The sequence below is a fragment of the Musca autumnalis genome, unplaced genomic scaffold (genome assembly GCF_047663935.1).
Source record: "Musca autumnalis isolate F117 unplaced genomic scaffold, ASM4766393v1 scaffold_5, whole genome shotgun sequence".
Classification (NCBI taxonomy): Eukaryota; Metazoa; Arthropoda; class Insecta; order Diptera; family Muscidae; genus Musca; species Musca autumnalis.
In genome coordinates this window covers 125,270,797-125,283,415 of record NW_027412088.1, presented here as the reverse complement: position 1 = coordinate 125,283,415, position 12,619 = coordinate 125,270,797, and the positions used below count along the sequence as shown (strand labels likewise).

The following is a 12,619-nucleotide window of genomic DNA, read 5'->3' as shown; positions in this document are numbered from 1 at the left end:
TGGCAAACATTTAATTTGTGTTGTTGCTCTGCACAAAGGGATGCAGGAACAAAACGTTGGGGATGAACGAAGGGATGTCGAAAAGTGTTTGGGACTGGGAGAAGAGTGAGGATTTTGGAGACACTTTTTAAGTCGAATTATACAAAGTGCCAACACTTCTCATTTCATCAAAAACAGAAGAGTTCGAATTCTCTCTGTCAAGAATGCATTTAATTCTTTCCAAGTTGAAAGACGAGACTTATTTGTCACACTTTGCTCCCATAAGGCGTGTGTGATCTTAGGCAATTTTTGTAAACAAATGAAAACCACGATCGGATCCCAATTATCCGTAGGTATTTCATAAATTGCCATTGCCGAAAGGCAACTATTGATCCCACGTTGTATTGACTTAAGTCCCAAACTAGTTTCCTGATCCAACACAGGAAGCGAAAACAACGATTTCAATTGGCTGTGGACAAGCAAACGTGGATTATCGTATGTTGAGTTCAATTCATTCCACGCACGGTTAAAACTCCGATGAGTCAACGGAAACTTCGAGACAATTTCTCGAGCCTCACCACTAGTTTTACTCACCAGATGACACAGTCGCTCAATATCTGTCAACCGGGAGTTATCGACGTAGACCGCACTGAACAAATCTCTAAAAGTTTGCCAGTCTAAAATGTTTACATCGAAAACCTCAATATCACATAGAGGTAACGCAAGATTGTGAATGCTATCCAATTCTGGGAGATCATCAACGAAGTTTGTGCCTCTTCTAGGATTCCCAATACTCAATATTGAAGAGCTAGACGCCTGTGTTCCCACATCACGAGAGAGATGGGACGACAAACTCACGTTTTTAACATTCACATCACAGGACTGTTTTTCCACAGAAATGTCGCCTGGATGTTTTGTTAAGAAGTCTTCCGAACTGTCCATGTATTCGGGGATATTTTAGATGAACTACTAAATTTGGCAACAAACTATTTATCAGTGAAGAACAACTTATATATTTCTTATGCGACTCCTCATATATGGAATTAAGATTTTCAGGATTTTCTACAGAAGAGAGGCATTTACTAAAAGTTTCCTGAAAGTTTTTCCACAATTTCTCAATTTCCTCACTCCTAACTTCGAGAGCATAAAAGTCATGCTCATCTTCCTTCATAGCACCGAAATGTGCAGTGAATCTCACTATACTTTAAGGGTGAAAGCCATATTAACGAAAAACAAAGTGAAATCAAACCAACAATATGGTAACCACAGGATAAAACAAAGCTAGCAAATTTGTAGCCAAAAAGAATAATGCCAATAAATTCGTTTACTTTCCACAAAAGGAAGAATAATCAAGCTACCAATTTTACCGTGTTGATTTAAAATCGCAATCCAAATTGAAACAACATTCAAAATCTTAAAAAAAAACGAAAGCAACAAAAATTCAATTGACAACTATTTGCTCAAAAAATTGCAATAAGAAATTTGAGTCAATATTTAAATTCCAAAATTATGTAAACTACCATTTAATTTACCAACAATTTGAAACTATATTCAAATTCCAAAAGCAAATAGAAATAGGAAATTTAAAACTATATTCAAAATCCCTGAATTACCATTTAATTTACCAATTTATTAGCAAAACGGCACTATACAATAGTAATTTTTGCATTAAAAAGCAAGAACAAATATTTATTATCGGCCAAAAGTACACGAAATAACTATCGATTGAAGTGTATTTGTGTCCAAAAATTCAACAGGAAATTCCAACAATATCAAAATTCCAAAAAATATAAATTCGAAAATATTTGAGTAAAAACCGCCCTACACAACTAAAAGTCCAATTGACCGATTGTAGGGTGCGTGGAATATCAAATGCATACAAATAACTACCGAATGTAGCTTATTTGTGTCCAAATATTCAATGAAAGTTTCAAACTATATTGAAAGTCCAATCGACCGATTGTAGGGTTCACGCAATTCCAAAATGTCCAAAAATATTATTAAAAAGTTCCATGTCACCGATTTATTATATTAACCATAAAGTATAATAAAGTGTGTCACAGTACTAATTTACTGACCGAGTACTTTGTAATAATACCCCGGCAGGAGACTGTGCAATAAAAACGTACACGACAGAAAGAGGAATGCCCAAAAATGCAATATTTATGCGTACATGCGGGTGTGTATATATTTGCATGCAAGCCACTTACTGACCGACTAGACGGTACGACAAAGCGACGATGCTAGAGTATGTAGCTATACGAAGGGACCACGAATAGGCCGTGCAGTTTAAATATGTAATTGAAGTATTGATGAATATACGTTTGTATATTTACACTGCTAATGCTAGCGAAAACAAATTAATGCAAAATAGAAATATTTTGGGAATATTTTCAACACCTTTTGCAACAACAATATGAAGCAGGTTAACGACAATTTGGAAGAAACTAAATGAAAAATAATGTGAAATATTCAAAAGAAAATATTTATTATTTTTGTTTTGATTTTTTTAATAAAAGGTTTGGCTCGATTGCCGTGTGTTTATTATTGGTAAACAATATTACCTTTCAAATAATTATGTACAACGATATGTACTAAGGCTTACGATAAAGCGCGGGTGATGTGCTTGCCATTCAAGATGTCGATCGATTCTTTATTTTCTTGTTGTTTTTTTTATGTTGACATTTGCATAGATGCTTCAAGAGGGCGGTTGTCAAGTGAATATTCGTTGAAATCTCTCATACTATTACAGGGGTGTAATAAATGGGAATGAGGAGATTTCAACGAATATGTCTATGCAATTCATAGGACCAATATAATGAAATAATCAATTCTAACTTAAACTCTGTATATATTGTGTCAGTTTGACTACGTTGAGTAAATCCTTTTATTACAGTCGACGTAATATCTATAAGATTTGTTATGGTTGAAAGACCACTACGAAAACCATGCTGATATGGACTTAGCATGGGTTGGATTTTATGGGAAATTATTGTAGTAATAAATTTTTCGAACAACTTAGGAATAGCACTTAACTTTGCAATTCCTCTATAATTGGAAACATTTGTTAGACTACCTGACTTATGCAAAGGTACAATATAAGACTTTTTCCAAAATGCGGGAATATGACCAAATTTAAGGGAAGAGTTAAACAATAGAATTAAAGGGATTGATAATGCATCTGAAAAATGCTTAAAAATTATACTAGGTATCCCATCAGGACCTAGGCTTTTTATGGATTTTAAACTTCACAAACTTTTGGAAACGTCTTGGTATTGTAAGAAAGACATATAAATTTCATCAATCTGAGATAATTTATAAGGGTATGTGTCTCTAATTTGGCAGGATGCACTTGAATAAGTTGTAGCAAAAAATTTTGCAAAACATTCAGCAATATCAGTGTTTTTAGTAAATTCTTGATTATTGAATTTCAGTAAGGAGGGTTTAGACGATATTTTTCTTTTCAAATTAACAAAATCATAGAAGGACTTGGGATTGGATTTAAAATTATCCTTAACCGTATAGATACTCATTATATAATCTATGAGATTCTAGCGTATACCTAGACCTAGCAACAGAATAATTGGCATAATCAATCGAAGAACCTGATTTTTTATATTTCCGAAAAAGTTTATTTTTAGAATTTATTCCTTTACTTTTTGAGTTCAAGAACAAAAAGGACATGGAAGGAACTGAGCTAGAAGAACACCATATTCGTAACAGGGTATTCAGTAAGATTTCCCATAGAGACCACAATGTCTTTAACAGAAGACAAGGATGACTTCTCATAAAAAACAAGATGAGAATACCAATAGACCTTTGTGAGAAGACAAGTAAGACTTTGCAAAAATGTAAAGAATTAATTGGATCAACAAAATAGGGATGAATAGACTATACTTCAGAGGATAGTAAATATCCTGTGAATTGTCCCTTAATATAGTATAAAAAATACCATTTGTACATACATTTTTTTATACTTTTCTTTTAAAATAAATAATAAATAATGATTTTTATACAAATTTTCTTGTTCCAAATTTAATGTTATATTTCTATAACGTGGAAAAAATTTCGCCCGGAGTCGAGTTATTTTTTTAGACTCAGACTCCGACTCCAGCAAAATTGCTCGACTCCGACTCGTAGACTCCGACTACGAAACCCTGGTTGGACGGACTCCACAATTGTTCTTTCGTGGTTGGCAAAAGAATGATTTGTTGGCAACGTGGGGCGCAGATAGCATTGCTATTCCGGACACCACTCTTAAGAGGAAGACCATTCACGTAAACTTCGCCTACTTCTCCGAATTCGTTCTAGAAAGCTTCTCTTGCTTCAGTAAGGCCCTTCGTTCAATCGCTCTTGTCTACCGATTCATCTCTCGTACACATCCGTTCCAATTCCGTCCCTCAATCTGGTCCTTTGACTAGTGGTGAGCTAAAAGTTGCAAGGAATCGTTGGATTCATGTGTGTCCAAAAGCATTCAATGCGGACGAGTACAATGCATTGTCCGCTAATCGTTCAATTCTGGCATCCAGTTGTATTCGAAACCTTAATTCTTTTCTCCATTCGGAAGGAACTATTCGTTCAAGTTACCGTTTTTCGTTCGCAGCTGGATTGTCTTACAATAAGAAACATCCTACATATAATGCATCCATCCAATTGTCTTTTTCAAAGTTTCTGGTTTCAGTTGTTCATTCTGAAACTCTTCATAGTGGTAGAGAATCTTATGAAGATTACCATAAAAATATTTAAAGCATGCATTCTGTACAAGCATCATTGTCTGTGACAATTTGTGCCAGTACTTCCTCCCGAAAGAACTGAGTTCTCTCATCCGTTCACTCGAACTGGTCTCGATTCTTCTGGGCCATTCGATATTAAAACATATAATGATCGTTTCTGTCGTATCACCAAAGGATAAGTGTGCGTTTTCGTGTGCTTCAACATTTGCAGATGCTTCGAAACTTATAGCTCGGAACTTATTCTTGCCGCATTTTTCTTTCCATAAAAAGTTCTACATTGACATTCTTAGGTATAGATAGATATATTTTATTGATTATTTAGAAAGGTTCTACATTGGGATTCTTATGTACCTATTCCTACGAAGGCTTGTCTGTAGGATGGCAATCTAAATTATCCAATGTTTTATTTTTTGTAGACTTAAATTTTACAATAATTATATATTCCTTTTGAACTATTTATATATAATTGTTTTATATTTTAATTTTTTGTGTGTTTTGATTCTTACATCTAAAATTTCTTTAGGTATGTCATTCAGAATGGTTTGTACTGCTATTGAAATTGTTCAGTATTCATTTGCAAATATCGGCACTTCATATCGTCCTCCTATTTATCTTCTTGTATCATGTTGATGATCTATTCGTTTTGCCAGGTTTGGATCATTGGAGAATTCAGTTGCAATAGTTATTGCATACAGCTCCTTAATTTGTAATATGTTGTGTTTTTTAATACTTGTGTTACGCTACTGTTGGTTGTAACATGGTTGTTTGAATAATGAAATTTTATATGTATAGTTCTTACGATCCGGTCTTGGGTATATTGTAGTGTCCGACAGCATCTCGCAATTCGATTTTTCGCAATTATCCATAACAGTCCAACAACCAAAAAATATTGTTTGATTGCATGATGAATGTCAAAAATGAACGGCCACACTAGCAAGTAACCGATTATTTGAGGTAAGCATTCCTTCAAAACTAGTTTATGGCAAACGCCGCTTTACGTAATTTCTTCTGTACTGCCTGTATGTGTACCTTCAACTTGTGATTGTGGTCTCGGTCTGCCCCTAGGTATTTATATTCTTCCACCAATTCTAATTGAATGTTAAATTTTTCTGGTGTTATTATGTTTGTTTGGTTATAATTGGCGTTGTTGTGAAAAGTTACATGTATATTACATTTTGCGACGTGTCTTGATCTGATGTGCATAATTTTGGTCTTTGTAGGTTTGATTACACTGTGACACAAATTGGAACTCAATATCTGTGAGATGGAAAATTCCTTCTGGAGTTGAAAGCCCTTGGTGAGTATACCCAAACGCAAACGGAAATTTTCGGCAGCGGTCAAGTTTCTGCGTTGTAGCGTGATGAATTTTTTGATTGTCCCCCTATTTTGCTTGAGAAAAAAGCTTTATCTCAGATTGGCGTCATTCTAGCTTTGTTTTGAGATGGCATGTCTTCAGTCGGATCTAATGGAAATTCTTTTTGTAGAAAAATTCGTTCTTGTAACTCAATTATTTGCATGTCTTTTTCGTCCTTATTTTACTGAACCGCATTAAAAGACCATAAGATTAGATTTTTAACATCCAAATATTCTACAAAAATTTTGATCACACCATTTTAACGGTTCTCAAGGCAGCTTATCTATATTTTCACGTTTTCATTGCCCTTTGGAAATTTTAAAAAGTATTGGTTATGCAGATATCTGGAGTAAATCAGATAACGTTATGCTGAACAAATTAATAACAATTTTTTTGGAGAAAAGATCAGCTTATCTACAATTTTTAAGGCGAACCGGTTTTACGTAACCGATTGTACAAAAAAACGTGAAAATATCGATGAGTTGTCTTTGAAAACCGTACCTAAAATCTTCTGATCTAAATTTTTGTTGAATATTTGGATTTTAAAAATCTAATCTTGTGGTACTTTAACTACGGTTCAATAAAATAAGGCCCAGCAAAAAAAAAATGGAAGTGGTGCAAGTTGGAGTGAGGATTTCATTACATGCATGGATGCGCTTCCAGTGGACTAATGAAAAAGGCAATCCTTTTCCTCACATTTGGATTACATCCAACAAGCACTTTTATGTATAAACGATAAAAAATTCAATTTTCATTCAACAAATGAAATTAAAGTAATACGGCGTTTATATTATAGTTTTTTGCAGGGTTAACCTTCTTTATGAGGATTTGTTTGAAGTATATACAATGGAAATGACATTTGAAACCCAGACCCACTGGGTTAACCTTGTTATATATAAACGGCCTATAAGAATAAAACTAAAATGTCTTATTAATGGCCTGTTCCCGTACTTTACAAAGTGGTAAAAGTCGTAAACGATTTTCATACAAATTTTGTGTACGGGAACGCAAAACTCGTAAAAGTGGTAAAAATTGTAAAAATGGAGTGCTTCCTAGCTGCGTGCTGCGGAAGCAAAATGGAGTGCTTCCTAACTGCGTGCTGCGGAAGCAAAATGGAGTGCTTCCTTTCTGCGCGCTCCCTTGTAAAATTCACTGAGGAATTCATAGAAAAAGAAGCACTTCGTGACACTTGCACCAGTGATTTAACTGCTTCCGTGGATGCAAACTTTTTGCTGGGGGACGAAAAGGACGTACAAGGAATTGAGGTACAAGGACGAATTATTCTACAAAAAGGATCTCCATTCGATTCGACTGAAGACATTCCGTTTATTATTAAAATGTTCACTGGTGTTATTGAATATATGTATTTTTTATGTCCTGCCAATTAAAATTATTGATTTGATCGTTTACTTTATAGCATGGCACAATTACCCATGTAGTGTAATCGTAAAATTTTGAATATGTTACGTCAAAACTTTTGTTATGTTGTTGGGGAAATTACAACAAAAATAATTTTTTTATAAAGGGATTTGACTTTTCATATTCGATCAGCTGTTGTAATACCACTACATGGGTAATTGTGCCATGTTTTATAGTTAATTATTCTGGTTTTGGTGGTTTTCACAGAAATATTACATTGTAATGCAGAAAGGTACACCTGACTTGGAATTGTATCCCTTCATTTAATTACAGCAAGCTGGGCGGTGATGTTAACATCAGAATCCTGGCTCATAGAGGTCATTGTTGACTTCTGACAACTCAAGCTTTCCTTCACATGTACCGCTCACATATTTGCTTATGTGTGCATTCTGCGCTTGTTCAATGTCTGTCTTCTGCGCTTTCTCGGACATTCTTACTTTTCTTATGTTCAATCATAAATCTCTTGATATTCAACCTTTTGAACATTCCATTAGAATCGATCTCTACAATTTATTTCCTATTGTGTTCAATAAATAGTAGTATTCTATTCCAAATCAAATATTCATTCCCACGGATTTTTCCTTTTCGTGCAATCCAATCTGGGACAAATATTGCATTTCCAACAATATTTTTTGCGTCGGGTTTCAAGCTTTTGTTTTTCTACTGGAAAGCATCAAACTTGATGTTTTCAGAGATCAAACACAAAATTTTTCAAAATAGTTCACCATAATAATGCTGTTATTTTATCTTTTATGATTCGATTCTTCTTATAAAGAAATAAATAAAAAATATAAACTGTCGCTTGGGCGAAAAGAAGGACGAAATAATTCCAAAGTAACGAATAAGGGTTACTCGTTACTCGAAAAAAGTTACTGGCTAGCTGTTTTTGACGACTCTGACTCCGGAGTCGACTCCAAAAGCAATTTGCTATACCACTAAAAATAAATAAAATGTGTAGAAGATTTTAAGTGTTTCCTATTTTTGCCTATATTTTGGATTTTCGTAACATGTTCTTTAGAAAGAGCATTAGTTGGAAATAATACTCAACTACAGGACATAAATATGAAGTAAAATTCATATGCATATTGTTCCTGCTGAGTCTCACATGGAAAAATATCTACTAAATACAAATTATAATGTTTCTGTCCATTTTGCCGGAATAAACTTACATATTGTTACGAATGTAACTGATAGGTTTAAGTTAATTTCCGTTAATTTAAAAATTTGAATTGTAACGTAAAGTATTTTATTACGCAGCTACTTTATTTAAGCAACAACAACTACCATGTAGAATTCTCTTCATCATTCTAGTTCTTACTTTACCTTTTATTAATGTGGTTTTGTTTGTTCTCCATAATCATGTAATTATCGTTTAGTTGCCATTTCTTATTTCTTGCATTTGTTTGTTGTTGTAATTACGTTATTAGTGTGCATGTCCACTTGTATTTATCTTTCCCCATGTATGTGAGTATGGTTGTTCGCTTAGTGCGAATGTGCGTCTGTGTGTTCGCTGCACAGATTCGAGGTGTTGCCAGGTGTTCTGGATAATTTTAGATCAACTGCTGCGTGCTAACTAGAGACAAGCTGTGTGCTTAGCAATTAAAGTCGATTCCGAATAAGTGTAATAAAGTAAATAAAGCATTGTAGAAACGTAATCTAAAACGAACCCTGTCTTATTTGGTATAAATCGTACTGGGGAATAAAACAACGTCTACACGGAGATTAGTTAAATCTAATTCCGTAGGAATTGACGATTTGAAATCAATGCTGGCTATGATAATGCAGGAAATGAATAAGAAAAGTGAAGAAAATTCCAAAATGATGGAGAAATTAGGTGCTAAAATGGACGAAAATTCTAGAAAGAACGAAGAAACTTCTATACTTATGATGGAAATGAAGGCAGAAAATTTTAGAATGGTTGAAGAAAATTCCAGTAATATGTTAGAAGAGATGTCTAGAAAGAATGAAGAAACTTCTAGACTTATGATGGAAATGAAGGCAGAAAATTGTAGAATGGTTGAAGAAAATTCCAGTAAAATGTTGGAAGAGATATCCAGAAAGAGTGAAGAAAATTCCAGAAAGTTAGAGGAAAAGTTAGAAGAGAACTCTAGAAAAATCAGTCTGAAGAATATTCAAGAAACTTAAAAGAGGATTTGGAAGAGAATTCTAGAAAAATTAACGAGAAACTCGAGAACACCACGATAGTGATTGAAAAGAGAGTAGAAAACGTGGAGGTACTAGTTAAAGATTTGGATAAAAAGATTCTGTCTGTTAATGAGAAATTTCTGGCTCAAGATGAGAAGATTCTGGGCGTAGAAAAGAAAACGTCGGAACTGGAAATTAAAGGCGATCCAGTGAGAGTTATCCATAACACGTTAAAAATTAAGCCTCCAGTGTTCGACTGCTCTACCTCTTTCAATGTGTTCAAATTACAGTTCGAGACAGTGGCTGCTAGAGATTCTTGGAGCGACAACGACAAGGCTGTATCACTACTTATGGCATTGAAGGGTGATGCTGCTGACGTACTACAGAGTATTCCCGCCGATTCTAGGAACAACTATGGAGATATAATGGCTGCTCTTGAACGTAAGTACGGTAGTAAACACAAGCAAGAGATCTACCAAATGGAACTGAGGGGAAGAGTCCAGAAGCCAAATGAGACTTTACAAGACTTTGCGGCTGAAGTAGAGCTGTTGGCGCAGTTGGCATAGCCAGGAGAGACACATCCATTGGTGGACCGCATAAAGATTGAGACATTTGCTAGTGGTATTCGTGATCCAGAGATAAAATTTGCGACGTATGCGGCACCGATGGGAACATTTGCAGAAACCGTGTCATTTGCCCTGGCCCAAGAAACCGCGAGGATGCTGGTGAAACCTAAAGCTTACGACGTGCGGAGGCTGGAAGTTGAGGACAACAATTCTCAGACCGTTGTCGACCTGCTGAAAGATGTAGTAATCCGTGTGAAAAGAGGGCTGCTAGAACGAAAAAGACTTGTTATAACTGTCGGAAAACTGGTCACATGGCCCGAGAATGCAGATTGCGGCAAGCAAGGCCCAGATCCACTTCACCGCCTTCAAAAAGCGACAACCAACTGGTGGCCAAGAATCTGGAAAGAGGGACATCAGGTAAATCAAAAAAAGTTAATTCCGTCAATCACGAGGCGCCGCTGGCAGATGATGAAAACGATGGTCACACAATCTCTATAGCCATAGTCCAGCAGAAGAATCACAACTTAACGGTTAAATGTTTCATCAATGGTGTACAAAGTCCATTATTAGACCGGATTTGGTAAAAGGGAAGGTATTGCCGTTAAATGGAGTCAAATTGCGGACGGCCACAGGCGTGACTACAACGGTAAATTTCGATTTTATAGTAGCCGATATTGTGGACGAAGTTATACTTCGTGTAGACTTCATGATTGCCTTCTATAGCAATATGTACATAAAGCACCGTGTGATGACTTGGTCCAATGTGGAAATAACGATTAATGTGGGCTACAAAGAGAAGAAAAGCATGCGCCGCCCAAGCGCAGAATCTGACGAAATCGCTGTAGATGTCCATACGCTGAAGGTGGAAGCTTCCGACAATTGGCCCGTAGGAAAGCGGAAAAATCCCAGAACAGGTGCCACTTAGGAGGGTGACCACAAAGAAATAAGGTATAACGTCCCGATTCCTGGAGAGGATGCAACGTCGTCCAGAAGAGCAAAAGTCCAAAGCTGACGCCGTAGAGGGTACATCTATATCAGTTGCCACCACTACGGAACGAGAACTGTGTCTAGTCAAGAGGAACAGGCTTAAGCGGGAGGCAGTGTTACCAATGCCCATACCACCGAGAGGGAACTGTGCCCATTCGGGAAGAACAGGTTTAAGCGGGAGGCAATGTTATGAATGTAACTGATACGTTTAAGTTAATTTAGTTAATTTCCGTTAATTTAAAAATTTGAATTGTAACGGAAAGTTTTTTATTACGCATTTACTTTATTTAAGCAACAACAACTACCATGTAGAATTCTCTTCATCATTCTAGTTCTTACTTTACCTTTTATTAATGTGGTTTTGTTTATTCTCCATAATCATGTAATTATCGTTTAGTTGCCATTTCTTATTTCTTGCATTTGTTTGTTGTTGTGATTACGTTATTAGTGTCCTTGTCCACTTGTATTTATCTTTCCCCATGTATGTGATTAGTTAAATCTAATTCCCTAACAATATGTATAAGTAAATTTTTGCACAAGAATATTCCACTGTGTATAGCTTCCCCCATGATAAAGTCTTTAAACTTCCAAAATACCTAAAAATGAAGGGGCAATACAAAACAAAAAAAGGTAAACATTATAAGCAAGTCATGACCAGGTTTTAAACTGGACCTAAGCAAACGTTTTATATTGCTTCGAGAGCTTCTTTATATGCTCCTTCCACTTCAACTTTGCGTCTAGTGTCATTCCTAGATAATTTACATTGTTTAAGAAAGGTATTTGCAATCCGTCTATGTACACCGGTATGTTTTGCAGACGTTTGTATTTATTGATTTGTTGTGGTTTGGTTTTATTCGCCTCTTTCTTGTTCATGAGTTTATATTATTAAGCACTTGCAGTAGGATGCAGTTTGCTTCTCGTTATGAATCTGCCATAGTTAGAATTGCATCTGGGAAAGTAGCTACAATGGAATTTTGAGGCTCTGGTACATAATATATAAAATGAGCCCAAGTATACTCCCTTGAGGCACTCCGGTGTTAATTTGTATCAATATCCAATATTAATCTTCTAGTTTAACTCGAAAAAATCTGTCTTCTGGGTGTGATTCCAAAACTTAACTATAGCTGCCAGGTAAGAATTCTCTCAGTTTTCGCGTTAATCCAGCATTGCATACCTTATCAAATGCTTGAGATAGGTCGAGAAAAACAGCGGAATATATTTTTTTTTATTTTCTTAGTATTACTGTTGTTACCAGATCGAAGCCTGGACATTTTTTAAGCTTCATGTTTTTGTTAATTTCTATGATTACCGATGCAAATTCTTCTTCCCAATGGTCATTCCTCTGTTCAATAAAATGTGATTCAATATTGTAATTCTCTGTGAATATAGTTTACAAATGGTTTGAAAATAGATCAACCTTTTGATCATTTGTTTTT

At 35.4% G+C, this 12,619-nt stretch overlaps 1 protein-coding gene across 5 annotated transcripts in view; it reads left to right on the top strand.

The window, feature by feature from the left end:
• Positions 1-12,619, top strand: part of LOC141405249 (protein pangolin, isoforms A/H/I/S-like) — a 449,154-nt gene that overhangs the window by 392,174 nt on the left and 44,361 nt on the right. For 4 of the 5 annotated variants that reach the window (XM_073989354.1, XM_073989358.1, XM_073989357.1 and 1 more), the window contains one exon: positions 5,933-6,009. The exons of the other annotated variant lie outside the window; for it this stretch is intronic. The gene's annotated coding sequence lies outside the window, so the exon portion shown is untranslated. The remainder of the gene's footprint in view (positions 1-5,932; positions 6,010-12,619) is intronic. 5 annotated transcript variants of the gene reach the window in all.